Source organism: Crocuta crocuta, unplaced genomic scaffold, assembly GCF_008692635.1.
Source record: "Crocuta crocuta isolate KB4526 unplaced genomic scaffold, BGI_CrCroc_1.0 scaffold13, whole genome shotgun sequence".
NCBI classification, from domain to species: Eukaryota; Metazoa; Chordata; class Mammalia; order Carnivora; family Hyaenidae; genus Crocuta; species Crocuta crocuta.
Window position 1 is genome coordinate 6911015 of NW_027530007.1, and position 13205 is coordinate 6924219.

Below are 13205 nucleotides of genomic sequence, written 5' to 3' on the forward strand. Positions count from 1 at the left end.
GGGGGGTGGAAATGGGGGGGTCAGAGGCAGAGCCTCCACAAGCCCTGCTGAGGGGCCCCTGGGACATGAAAAGGGGAGGGAGGTGTTCTTCCTGAGCCACCCCCTCCCCCCAGCCCTCTCCCCTGCAGCCCTCCCCCCACGCCCCTGCAGCAGGAGGTGCGTCCTCGGAAAATTGCTTCCCCTCCAGCTGTTCCTGGACGCTCGCCTCTCCCGCACTCCCAAGGCCAAGCTCGAGTCTGATTAAACTCCTTTCTTCTCTGCACAAGCCCATCTTGCTGAGGCAACACAACAAAGTACCGTAAACAGCTTCGTGCACTTGCAGGAAAATGATTTTCCCAACAAGGCTGAGGGCGGCTTCGGGTCACCAGTTCCCTGAACCCATTTGCTGGACTTGGGAGGGTTTTGTGAAGACTCTGCTAGAGTATTTCCATCTCTGCCGGCTCTCAGACCTGTGGGGTTCCAACTGTGTGTCCTAACAGTAAACACAAGCCTGACAGCTCTCTGTCCCCACGGGAGTGAAAGGGCCGTGTCCCTTCTCCCCGGAGCCCGCAGGCATGCGTCCCCAGCCACAGGCCCAGCCCAGGACGCGGACGGGGCGCCAAGGACCTCGGAGGATCTTTTATCTATTTCTGATGAAATGTCCCTTGTGCCCCTTGTGAGGTGAGGGTGGCTCAGTAGAGAAGAAATACGTGGTCCCGGTGGGAGAGGGAAGGTTCCGGAGCACTGCCCCGCCCCCACCTGGCGCCCCTGCTCCCAGAATCCTGTCCCTCGAGGCTGTCCTACCTGACGTCCCAAAGCACAAACAGAACCTAGTCATGTCCCTGAGAAGACCAAGCCCCCGGAAGCCCCCCATCTCCTCTGCATGCTCCGTGCCTGGCCCTGCCGAGCACCCCCTCCCCGCTGCCCAGCACGGTGGCTGCCCCCCGCCCCCCAGCCCCCTCCCACCACGTAGCACTCTGTTCACGGCCTGCTCGGTCACGGCCACACGACATTATAAAGCTTTGCTTACGTGTGTTTCTTCCCCAACTAAACTGGGAGCTCGTCAGGAGCCAAAACCACCGCCCCTCCGTACCCCGGTCTTGATCAGTGTCTCCTGAAAGATGTGGAAAAACAGAAAAGACAGAAAACACGGAGTTCTAGCGGCCACCTGTGTCGCACCCCTCAGAGTCGGCAGCTGCCCACACCCGATGTGCCCACGCCCAGCTGTTTATCCTCATCTGCGTCTTCTCCGTTGCTGCACGGGCACCCCATTCAAATGGACGCAGGGAGAGAGACAAATGGAAATACAAGAGAAGAGGTGCAGGCTACTGCGGACAAGCGGAGTGCCTCCAGGAAGCCACCGCACCCCCGTTCGGCACACACGGCCATAGCAAATGTCACAGGTCACACGGCCCATACGTGTGACATGACATACGCCTCTCTCAGCTCTGGAGCCTGGGGAGTCCAAGATCAAGGGGCCAGGAGATGCGCTTCCCGGAGGGGACACGTCCCAGCCTTCAGCCAGCGCCGCCTCTGTGGCCCCAGGTGCGGGCGGCGGCCACGGGGGGTGGGGAGGGGTGGAGGGAGAGGGAAAGAGAGCTCTCGGTGCCTCTTCCTGTAAAGGCACCAATCCCACCTGAGGACCCCACCCTGAGAGCTCATGGGGTCCTACCCCCTCCCACAGGCCCCACCTTGATACTACTGCACTGGGGTCCAGGCTTCAAGTTCGGTGTGTGGCTCCCCCCCAAGCCGGGGTGGGGGGTGCCCTCCCCTCCAGCATCACCAGCACAGAATCTCTGGGTCTGGCTGTGCTTCCTTCTCGCTGGGCCGAGGAGATGTCCTATGTCTGTCTCTATAACCCTTGTCCTGGGGGGGGCGGAGGGGCATGACGATTGTAGTGGACTACATGGTGGCCCCCAAAAAGATATGTCCGAGTCCTGGTCCCTGGTACTGTGGATGGGACCCGATTTAGAAAATGGACCTTATTTCACAGATGTGATTAAGGTGAGGGTCTTGAGATTAAAGCATCCTAGATTACCCGGGGTGGGGGAGGGGAGGCGAGGGGGGGCCTAAGTCCAACGACAGGTGACCTCACAAGAGACCCACAGAGAGACAAAGTCCGTGTGAAGACGGAGGCGGAGGCAGAGGCGGGAGGGACGCGGCCACAACCCAGGATCACGGGACCCCAGGAGCTGGGAGAGGCCGGCAGGAGCCTCCCCCACAGCCCTTGCAGGGAGCCCGGATTTCAGTCCTCTGTCCCCCGAAACAGTGAGTGAATCCATTGTGTTGTTTCAGGCCACCTGGTCCAGGTAATGCAGCACAGCAGCTCGAGGACACCAGAACCCGGACCCAGCCCTGGGCCAGCGCAGGCCCGGAGGAAGGCACCGAACAGGGGACTCACCCCTCCCGGCCTCCTGCGGAGAACCCAGGCATGGCCGCCACCAGACTAAGGGAAAGAAAAGCCACGATACAGGCACTGAGGTTGATTTCCTACAGAAACTTTGTTTTGGATCGTTTTACACTTTGGGGGGCTGGGAGGATCCTTTGGGGTAAAGTAAGAAAATAGATGTTCCCGTCTCGGGCAGGAAACGGACATCACAGTGAATGGCCGAGGCCCTACAGCATTCTGTCGTCCCAGACTATGAGAATTTTTAATCAAAGTTTTCAGCCATCAAACAGCCTGAGGTTGGCAAAGCTTTGCTGTTGTCTTATGTTAAAATCCATCACGATCCACATAAAATGAGATTAACTGGAGATGCCAAGAGAAACAGGTCAATAGAGCGTTAGTGCCAGCCAGCGTGCGGGGGCGGGGAGGGCGGGGGTGCCGCCCTGGGTCGCAGGGGCTGCCAGCGGCACGGGACCACCCTGGACCCCGAGGCCGGGAGCTGGGAGGGAGCCGGGGTCTCGGAACTCCAGGGCAAGGCCGGGCTCCCCTCCTGCTGGGCTCTCTCCAGCACGTGCTCGCGCACAGATGCCCAGTCTGTCCTCTCCAAAGTGACTTTCCTTCTCTGCTCCTTCTGGCAGTTTCCCCAGAGCCCCGCCTCAGCACCCCGGGCTCCCATTGCCCTAATGACCGGCCCCAGGCAGCCTTAAAGGGAGCTGCTCAGGCAGATGGAGCGCAGAGGGTCCCGACTGCCAACATCACGGAATTTGGCTTATTTAAGTGCATGGAGCCCGCGAGGCCTTCCCGGCCCCACACAGAGAGTCGGCCACGTTGCATCCCCCCATCCTGGAAATCAGAGCCAAAAAGGGTCTATTTTATAACAATAGGCAGGTGGCGTCTCAACAGATCAAAGCCTGTGTCCTGGGAGCGTCCCCGCGCCTCCCGTGCACGCACCTGCTCGCGGCGGCTCCTGTCCGAGCCGGCCTCTGCGCTGCCCTGGGCTGGTGCTTGCCTGGGCTTTGCCCTTCCCACCTCGGGACAGGGATTCTGCCACTGCTCTGCCTCTACCCCCCACGCCGGGTACCTCACAGCCTCCAGGCTGCAAAGAGGGAACAAAATCAGGCCGGGCGGGGGGGACCCAGCCTTGCCTAGAGCCCCACGAACGTGCCACGGTCAGTCGGGACGCACCGGGCACGGGACAACGGCTGGTGAGCAGTGGGGAAGCAGGAAGGCAGGGCCGGCCCCGCGGGACCCCCAGGCCAGGCTGAGCAGAGGGCTCCGCGGAGAAGTGGCCCTGAGTCCTATTCGCAGCGACCTCTGCGCAACGAGGGCCCCGGATGGGGGCGCTCTGGGAGGGGCCAGGCTGACACCCCCCTCAGGAGACTGGCCGCCCCAATGAGGAGCTATGGGTTTCGAAGCTGCCAGCACAGACAGACACGCCTACAAAGCCACAAGGCTGCAGAGGTGGGGTTTGGAAAACTTAAGCTAAGGAGGATGGACGCGCAGTTGGACAGCTCTGCACAAAGTTAGGGCAGAAGGAGGGTCTGGAAGNTGTGCTGAGGGCAGGGGGCAGCGGGGATCCAGGTGGGGGTGACGGGGTTCACACAGGGTGACCGCTGAGAACGCTGGCCCGCCCCTCCCGTGCCCGGACATCCCACATAGGGGTGATGGAGGCCCTCCGAGCCCCTGGCTTTCTTCTCAGCTCACGGAGGCACCACGGTCCGATTGCGACGCGTGGCCGTCGCGCTCTGGCCCTGCTTGCCCTTCGCCAGAGCTGCCCCGTGTCAGGAGGAGGGGAGCAGGGCCGGCATCTGCCCACACACCCAGCGTCTGGCCAACACCCTCCCGCCACCCCGCGTACCCCGGTCCCAGGCTGACGCCCAAGTGCCCGTTCCAGAAATGCCTCCTTCATGAAGACGGCCTTGGGGTAACTCTGGGGTATCAGGGAGCCTGTGGAGCCCTGAGAACAAGCCCCTGGCGGGAGGCAGAGGGGGCGGAGACTGGAGGGTAACCCGCGGCACCTGCTCGCTTAGCCTGCGGCGGAGCCCCACCCGGCCGCGCTCTGACTGTGTCACCGGGTCACCCGCATGACGGAAGGCAGGCCGTCATCCTCTCGGTTCTGTTCTGCTTCATCAGACACTCCGGGTTTCACACGAGAATTGGCTGAGGAGACCTCGTCGCAGCACAAAATCACGGCGAGATTCCCTGGATCCTGCCCACCCCCTTCCCTAGCGGGGAGACGTGTGTCCACGCGAGCGTGTGCGTGTACATGTGCGTGGGTGTGTAGATGTGCAGTGGGTAGGTGTGTGCCAGGGGCACTTCAACGCACACGCCTCAGGAATTCGCCGGCGCTCCCACAGCCAGGTGCACCCGGCAAGGAAAGCTCGCCCCGCTCCCCTCGCCAGGCGTCTGGCGCTGCGGCTGGGAACGTGGCTGCCGCCGCCACTTTGCTGGGTCCCTATCTTCGCTCTCGGCCCTGGACACACAGGTGAAGACACCCCAGATGCAGAGGGCGGAGTTCATGTAGTCATCACCCAGGAGCACACGTCCACCCCTGACCGAGGCGAGTTTCCCCTTCTCTTTATCACCCGGGCCCGTATCCCCCTAACTCCCGCCGGGGCCCAGCCCCTCCCCTCCCCAGAGACAACAATTCCGTAGTGATCACTGCTGCGTCCACTGTGCGTGGGTGTCCTGACCCCCCCCAGCTTTGCGGACTTGCCGGCATGAAGGTTTTACTTGCACAAGGGACGCGGTGGCACATCTTACTCCGCTCCGTTCTGCTTTTGTTCCAATCACCGGGTCTTCCGGCCCCACCCGTGCTGCCTTGCGGTTTCNGCCCCCCCACCGCCTGCAGGTGCCCTGAGAGTGCCTCCAGGTGGATCCGCCGCCGCAGAACTGTGGCCACAGGGAGCATGCACCTGCCTGGCCTTCCAGAACGGCGTGGCATCCACAGCCGTCGGAGCTCCTCAGCTCACATCCACACCAGCACTTGCCTTAATCGCTTTGTAAATTGTTCCCAGTGCAACAGACGTGAAGTGGTATCTTGTCCTAACGCTCCTTTGTGTGATTACGAATGACTTTGGGCTCCTCTCATGCTTATTAGCTTTGGGGCTTCCTCCCTACCAATTATCTGCCCCCTATCCTTTGCCCATTTTTCCGCTGGGGTCCCTGTGCTCATCTTTTTGATTTGCAAGAGTTCCTTGTAAATTCTAGGTCTTAATCCCTCCCTTGGTGGTTTTTAACATTGCAAATATCTTTTCTCATTTGTTCAGCTGGGTATTAACTTCGTCCGTATTGTCTTTCATTGAACAAAAATCTCTGGCCCTGATATAATAAAATGTACTGATTTTTTGCTTTGTGGTTTGAGGTTTTGAATTTTTAGTTAAGGCATCCCGGCTCCTGAGTGACAAAGATTTCCTCTTACGTTTTCTTTAACTTCTGCTTTTCCTATTAGACTTTAATCTGCCCAGATTCCTTTCATGTATGTCATCAGGTAGGGATTCAGTGTTGACTTTGGGTTGTTGGGGTGTTTTTTTTTATCACAAATGGGGCCGATTCCTATCAGCACTGATTGAGATATGCCTTCACTGCACTGACTGAGATACAAATACAGATTCCCTTTCATCTATCACTATAGCGAATGAAAATGAGGGAGTTTTAGATGTTCTTGGTAAAACTCTGCTTCATCCTGGTTCATTTTCTTAATACATTTGAGTCGGTTAACATTTTACTGAGGATTTCTGCAACTTTGCTCATAAATAAAATGGGCCTCTAGTGGTTTTTTTACTCTTATTGTTCATATGTTATTATGAAACCTGAATTACACCAGAGTCACTAAACGAGCCAGATAAATTTCACCTATTTTCAACTTTCCCGAATATCCTTTATAAAACAGAATTTACCTACTCCTAGGAAATAATGTAAGAATCTCCCCCAAAAATCTTCTCGATCTGGGGGGTTGTTAGAGCAGCATCCTGGCCACAACCTCCCTCTTTCACTGTCTGTTCAAGCTGGCAGTTTGATCTGACATCAGTTTGGGCATTTATGCTTTTTTTAAAATAACTTTTTAATGCTTATTTATTTTGAGAGAGAGAGAGAGAGTGAGCGGGGGAGGGGCAGAGAGAGGGAGACAGAGAATCCCAAACAGGCTCCTCACTGTCAGCACAGAGCCTGACAGGAATCATGAGGCCATCACCTGAGCTGAAATCAAGGGTCAGAGGTTAACCTGAGCCACCCAGGTGCCCCATGGGCATTTTGTGCTTTTTATAAGAATTTATCCACTCCATCTAAGTAGCTCTTTATAAAGTATGCCTGTTTGTGCTACTAATTTCTTATTTATTCCAGCTTCTCAATCTTTTTCTTGATTGGCCTTTCCAGAAGCCTAGTGTGTCCATTTCTTTTAACCAGATTGTGGTTTCAGTCACCCTTTCTACAGGTTTTCTCTTTTTCATTTCTTTTTGCTTTGATCTTTTCTAATTTCTGTTCTTATATTTCGGGCGAGAGGGAGATGGGCTAGCGTCACATTAAATGCCTCATTCACTTCCAACACCTGTTGCTTCCGAATAAGTGCATTTACTATTATCAGTTTCTTCTTAAGAATTGCCTCAGCTCCGGGGTGCCTGGGGAGGCTGTCAGTTCACCGTCTAACTTTAGCTCGGGTCATGATCTCAGTGCGTGAGTTCAAGCCCCACGTCAGGCTCTGTGCTGACAGCTCAGAGCCTGGAGCCTGCTTTAGATTCTTTGTCTCCCTCTCTCTCTTCCCCTCCCCTGCTCACTCTCTCAAAAATAAACTTAAAAATTAAAAAAAAAAAACAAAAACAGAATTGCTTCAGCTCTTTACCGCTGATTCTGACACATCAAATTCCATCATCACTTATTCTGTGTCTTTCCTCATTTCTTTGATCATTTCCATGAGTTATTCAGAGATATGTTCATGAGTTCCCCCAAAATTAGGGTTTCTAAAAAACGATTCTTTTGTTACTTTGAATGTCATTTATTTGTCGTTAGAGCCGTTCTTTTCATCTTAATTCTTAGGAACTGACCGAGACTTCCTCTATGACCCAATATCCAACTTCCCTGGGTGGACAGGTGAAGGGCACACTACCTCTCACGGTCACGACTCCAGTATCGTTATTTTCCTTTACTTTGATCTATCGTTAACAACTGCATTAAAATTTCTCCCTGGATGTCTGTCACTTTGCTTGATAATTCTTTTGAAGTTTTGCCATTAGGTGCATGTGTTTGTATAACGAATAGCTCTTCTTGATTTATGACTACATAATGTTCTTTGTTAGCCTGTGTGATTTTTCATTCAAAAGTTCTGTTTGGGGTCTTTCTTTTCTTAACTTCAAAATAGTGATGTAAAAACCCCCTACCTCATAGAATTCATATGGGAATTAAAAATACTAATCCATGTAATGCATTTAACTATTCTAGAATAGTGAAGCCCTGTTAAATGTTGACTTTCTTCCCTCCACTCCCTTTTTAAAATACCACAAGTCTCACCAATTTCAGGTGGCCGAGGCGTGTGTGCCAGTCTCTGGGAGGCCCTGCCTGAATCTCCTCCCTTTCTGCTCAGCACGGAGGTATCCACCCTGCCGAGAGGAAGGTGCGTGCAGGGCTCAGGAAGGGAAGGGTCAGGCGCTGTGACAGAGTCCCCACCTGGCAGCAGTCAGAGGGCAGATGTCCCCGCAAAGCCAGATGGATGAGCATGGGCCAACCCAGAGAAGGTCACCCATATAGAAGGGAGATTCCGTCCACATAGATACAGTGAATGACAGGACACACCCGAGAAGCTGGTCAACGTGACAAACGGTTGCAGCCAAGAGCCCTGGGATGGGAGTGACGGAGTGGCCCAGCCTCTCCACGGAGGGCAGCTTCCAGAAGGATGGCTCTGCCTTGTTGATCAGACCACAGAGTGGGGGAGAGGAGGCAGAGCCCTCAACCCCAGGTCTCACCTCTACTCCCAGGTCTCCAGGCATGTACGTGCCAGCCCAGTGGCCCAGAGCAGCAGTCCATGATTGGCATCGAGGACACAGAGGTGTGGCCTAGGAATTTGGCATAAATCACCCCCTCCCCCCTGGGACGGGGCAGGCTGGACTCTGCAGTGGGGAGCATAACCCAATACCTGCTGTGAGGCCGGCCTCTTAAACGCTGTCATCATCTGAATTAAACTGAGGGTTTTAATAACAGAGTCCTGCCAGGACCTCCCTTCCCAGCTTTATCATCTCGTGCACGAAGTCACTTCCGAAAGAAAACACCCAGAGCCAAAGGGGATAATAAGTATAATTTTTTAATGTGTTTTGTTCCTGGTGGTTTACACGGGAGGAGAGCGACAGCATCTCACAAACTGTTCCGGGTAGGTTGGGGGCCTGACCCATCCCCAGGCCGGGAACGAATCGGGGTCACCGGGCTCTGGCTTTGGCAAACCCCAGCAGCGGACCATGGGAACCACCCAGGAGCCTGGGGGACACGCATCTCCCTGGGGCCCTCGCCAGCCCTGCTGAGCCAGAAAGTCCAGGGAGAGGAGGCCTGGGCATCTGCGTTCCCACCCCCTCGGCCAGTCAGTCCATCCTGTCCTGCCTCCCTCAGGCCGCCCTCAGTGGCCACAGAAAATGAGTCCACTCCTCAACCTTTGGCTAAAGCACTGGCCTCAGTGGGCTCCTGAGGTGTTCTTCTTGAGAGAATTGTAGTTGTGACTTATAATAAGAAGCATATATTTGGTCTGGACCCCTTTCCTGACAGAGTTCGCAAATCCCTTGGAATTTCCCAAGTGAGGAGAGCCATAAAGGTATCTTTTGTTATGTCAATGAGGGGGTTGGGGACCACACCTAAGTTTGGGGCGGATGCCTGCTGCCTCCCATCTACGGAAGGTTGGAACTTTCAGTGCCACCCCTCCCCCCAGGTCCCCTTCCGGCTGCTCCCTGGGAGGCTGAATCAATCACCACTGGTCAATCAATGACTGGCCCAATCATGCCCATGTAATGAAGCCTCTGGGGAAAACGCAAAGGACAGGGTTTGGAGAACCTCCAGGTGGGGGTGCACGTGGAGGTGCGGGGTGAGTGGCTTTCTCGGAGGGCCTGGAGGCTCGCGGCTTCCACACATACCTCGCTCTGCACAGCTCCTCCGCCTGGCTCTTCCCGAGCTCTCTCCTCTTGTAGTAAACCAGTGATCTAGGAAGTAAACCCATTTTCTGGGTTCCATGAGTCACTCTAGCAAATTGATCAAACCCAAGGAGGGGGTCATCAGAACTTCCCATCTACAGCTGGTTGGTCAGAAGCACAGGTGACAAACTGGGCCTGAGAGTGACATCAGAAGGGGGGAGGGCAGTCTTGTGGGCCTGAGCCCTTTAATCTGTGGGACCTGACACTAACTCCAGGTAGGCAGTGTCCCAACTGAGCTCAATTGTAGGACACCCAGCTGATGAGATTTGCTTGGTGGATGTGGCGGGGAGGGAGACAACTCAAACATATTGGAATTGGAGCCAGAATTCTAGAGGCTTCCATGGACCAGTAAGTCTGGGCATTGATGCCGATTGGCTCCCCAGTTCCCAGGCAGCAGGAACCCCCCGTGGCTTCAGGAGGCTCATCTCCAAAAACACACAGAGGAAAGTTTTCCAACCCTGAAGTACTGAAATCCCATCTGTCTTTCTCTGAAGACCGGAAATAGTAACACAGTCAGCACATCTACCTTTTGTGTGCCCTGTGGAAAATATTGATGAAAATGTACTTGTTGACCTAAACGTTTTATGAGAAACCGGAACGGTTCTTTGCATCCTAGCTAGGCTCTGCCTCCCTGACCCACTACTAAGTAGGGCTCGTTGGATATAAAACAGGGAAGTTGGCAACGGTTAGGCTCAGAGAAGCCCATCGCCTATCCAAAGCCACACAGCTGGGATCTGAACACAGCCCACTAGAATCTAAAACCCAAGACCCTGCCTCCATGTCCCCATACTTCCCAGCAATGACAAGTACCAACTGAAATGGAAGGTCAGTACCCAGGGAACAAGTTCTATGGAAGGTACCCAGGGACAAGGAGGAGACGGAAGACTGGCTTCTATAGTTGAATTTAGACGTGGCTCCAAGCTCTGCGCAGGGCAGTAGCAAGACATGAACGAGAGGGAGCCGCTTACCAGAAAGGAGAGAACACTCATTCCTGACAGGACGACTGTGTGTATTGATGCCGGGAACCCCATGGGACAAAGCGAAAACGTCCTTGATAACATTTTTGTGGAGAAGGACCGTGGCTACACTTTGTGCAGCTGTTTCTCAGAAGGATCTCAGCAAAAGCCAGGAGCATAACAGAAAACGTGACTCAGTGAAGACCAGGCTTTGCCAAGATAGGGTCATGTGGTCTAAATATGCAGGCTTCTTGCTCCAGAGATAGAATATAGAGCACCAGAGGCATGGACGGATTGCATGCCCTGCAAATGATCATCTATTTTTAAAAAGTAATCATTGGGCTTTTGTTAGCAGGTGCAGAGCAAAGGCACTATTGTGGCTGACGATTGATGATGGATGTTGGTTAGGTTGACCAGATGGCTAGACAAGTGGCTTAACCAAAAACTTCTGCCCTGATCCAAGGGCCCCACCCCGGCCAGAGAGAATCTGCAGGGAAGCAACTGTTTGTTCATAGGGTTGGCTTTGGGCTTCATTTCAAAAGATAAAACGTCATATGATCGCATCTGCCAAATCCTACGCTGTAGAGCACGGCCAAGAGGCCGTAGCTGTGGAGCCGCCATTAGCTCCCCCACACCTGCGGAAAACCACACGCGAGCCACCTGGACCATCCGATTTTAGCAACAGGGAGTCTCCACGCACCCTCCGCATGAAATAGGTATGAAATAGGCCTCTGACAATTGAATCAATCACTTTATAGAGATGTTGTTCATTTCAATGTAATTAGATTCTCAAACACTTTGCTTAAATTTTTAAGACTCCAACTGGATTCATAGGGGGAATTTTCTCTCTCTCTCTCTCTTTCTCTCTCTCTCTCTCTCCTCCCTCCATTCTTGTGGGAGAAGTAAAATGTGCTCACGATTTTCTTCTGGTTTAATAAAGAAAAAATAACAAGCATCTATGCCTTCAAGAAAACAAAGACATTGATTTAAATTTTATTGCCAGGGCGACACATTAGCCATTCGGAGGCCTTATCAGAATCACAGCTGCTTTCAAGACGAAGGTTAGGTTCTCAGGACACAAGGACACTTGCCTCCAGGTCTCCTAAGGTGCCTTGTTCACAGTGGCGTCTGTGAGCCATGCTTTGTTGCAGCTGTAGGGAAGGGAAGCAGGTGCCTTTGCTTCATGTTACCTTCTGGGACATTCTTCACCAGCCATTAGGGCCACGATTTCCAAGCTACACCTGAGAAGGTGCTTTCACATGCACACTCCTGAGTTGCTCTCTCTGACCACTACTGAGTCAGAGGGGGAGCCACACCAGCTTTGTGCAGTCAAACTGCACCAGCGATGTGTGCGAGGGGCCTCAGTGTGTCTGGAATGTGCCTCCCCCCCCAAGACCATCATGGGAATCAGGGGTCTGAGATGCAAAAGAGCCCAGGCAGCTGCCGGTCCACTCATCACGTGACGGGGGAGGGGCGGATACGTCGCGTGACCCCGTTGCAGGCCCAAGGGTCACTGGGGCTGGGCTCAGTGATGGACGAGGGTGAGCACAGGGGCGCCCAGGCTCTAAGATGAGCTCCTGGTAGTCACAGCTCTGTGCAGTCCCCTCTCTCTATCCGGACTGGTCTGTATAACCAGTAGAAGATGACATGATAATGTCACTTCCAAGACTGGCTTCTCCCTCAGTTCCTCGGCCTCTCACATTCTGGGGAAGGTGAGCGGCCACGCTGGAGGAACGCTCGTGGAGCCGCCTGTCAGATGAGGAATGGAAGCCTCCAGCCAACAGCCAGCAGGCACTGAGGCCGCCAACAGCCAAGTGAGTGGGCTCAGACATGGTTTGTCAGCCCCAGGCAAGGCCTCAGATGAGACGGCAGCCCTGGCGAGCCCCGTGAGGGACCCTGAGCCAGAACCTCCCAGCGGAGGACCCCCTGGACTCCTGACTCCCAGGAGCCACGAGGTGACAAGTGGTGGCTCTAGCCTGCAGCGCCCTGTGAGCAGCCTGCCTGGGGATTACCAGGGACACAGGAATGCACGTGCCACATGACAGCATCACAGGAGGAGGGGCCCGGAAGACGCCCCCAGGGCCAGGAGGGGGCAACCAGAAGGGAGGCCTCACACCCCCAAGTCCAGCCCCACCTAGAAGGCTGCTTCTAGAAACTCCCAGCCTCCATTCTGCACACCGCTGGGAAGCAGATTTATTTCAACTCTGCAAACCCCAGGTGAGCTGCAGGGTATGTGATGCTCCGCTCAGCCTGCGTCCCACCATGGCCCAGCCTGAGGTGGCCTTGGGGTCAGCAGACGGGCTGCCCTGCTGGTCTCCTCTATAAGGACATTGTTCAAACTGGTGAGGCTTCTTGACCCAGAGGCTGCAGCCAATGGGGCTGCCTCTAGACCCCAATCACAGCCTGAACAAGTTCCACGGCTCACCCCTACACCCTTGGGGCCTTCCAGGTGGGTGCAAATTCCCGCCCCTGGGATCTGCTCCCGGACCTCGGACCTCCGTCAGGCCGGCAGCCTGCTGAAACCATTCGAGGACAAGCATCCTTCTTCACCAAGATGCAGGACGCCCTTTCAGGCCCCTGGGGTTTGCTGTAATTTCCCCTTGCACCTCGGGGCCCCGCATACACTAATGCAGAAACCCCACCTGGAAATGGCCCTTGCCCCAGGCCCCTTGCAGCTGAAGACGCAGAACTTCTCCTGCATGCCTGGCTCAGCATGCACAAAGG

At 54.8% G+C, this 13205-nt stretch overlaps 1 long non-coding RNA gene across 1 annotated transcript in view; it reads right to left on the reverse strand.

The window, feature by feature from the left end:
- Positions 1-11444: 11444 nt before the first annotated feature.
- The window catches only part of LOC144231346 (uncharacterized), a 2422-nt gene continuing 661 nt past the window's right edge, over positions 11445-13205 (reverse strand). Inside the window, exon 2 of the long non-coding RNA XR_013335060.1 lies at positions 11445-11632. This is a non-coding gene — a long non-coding RNA (uncharacterized LOC144231346). The remainder of the gene's footprint in view (positions 11633-13205) is intronic.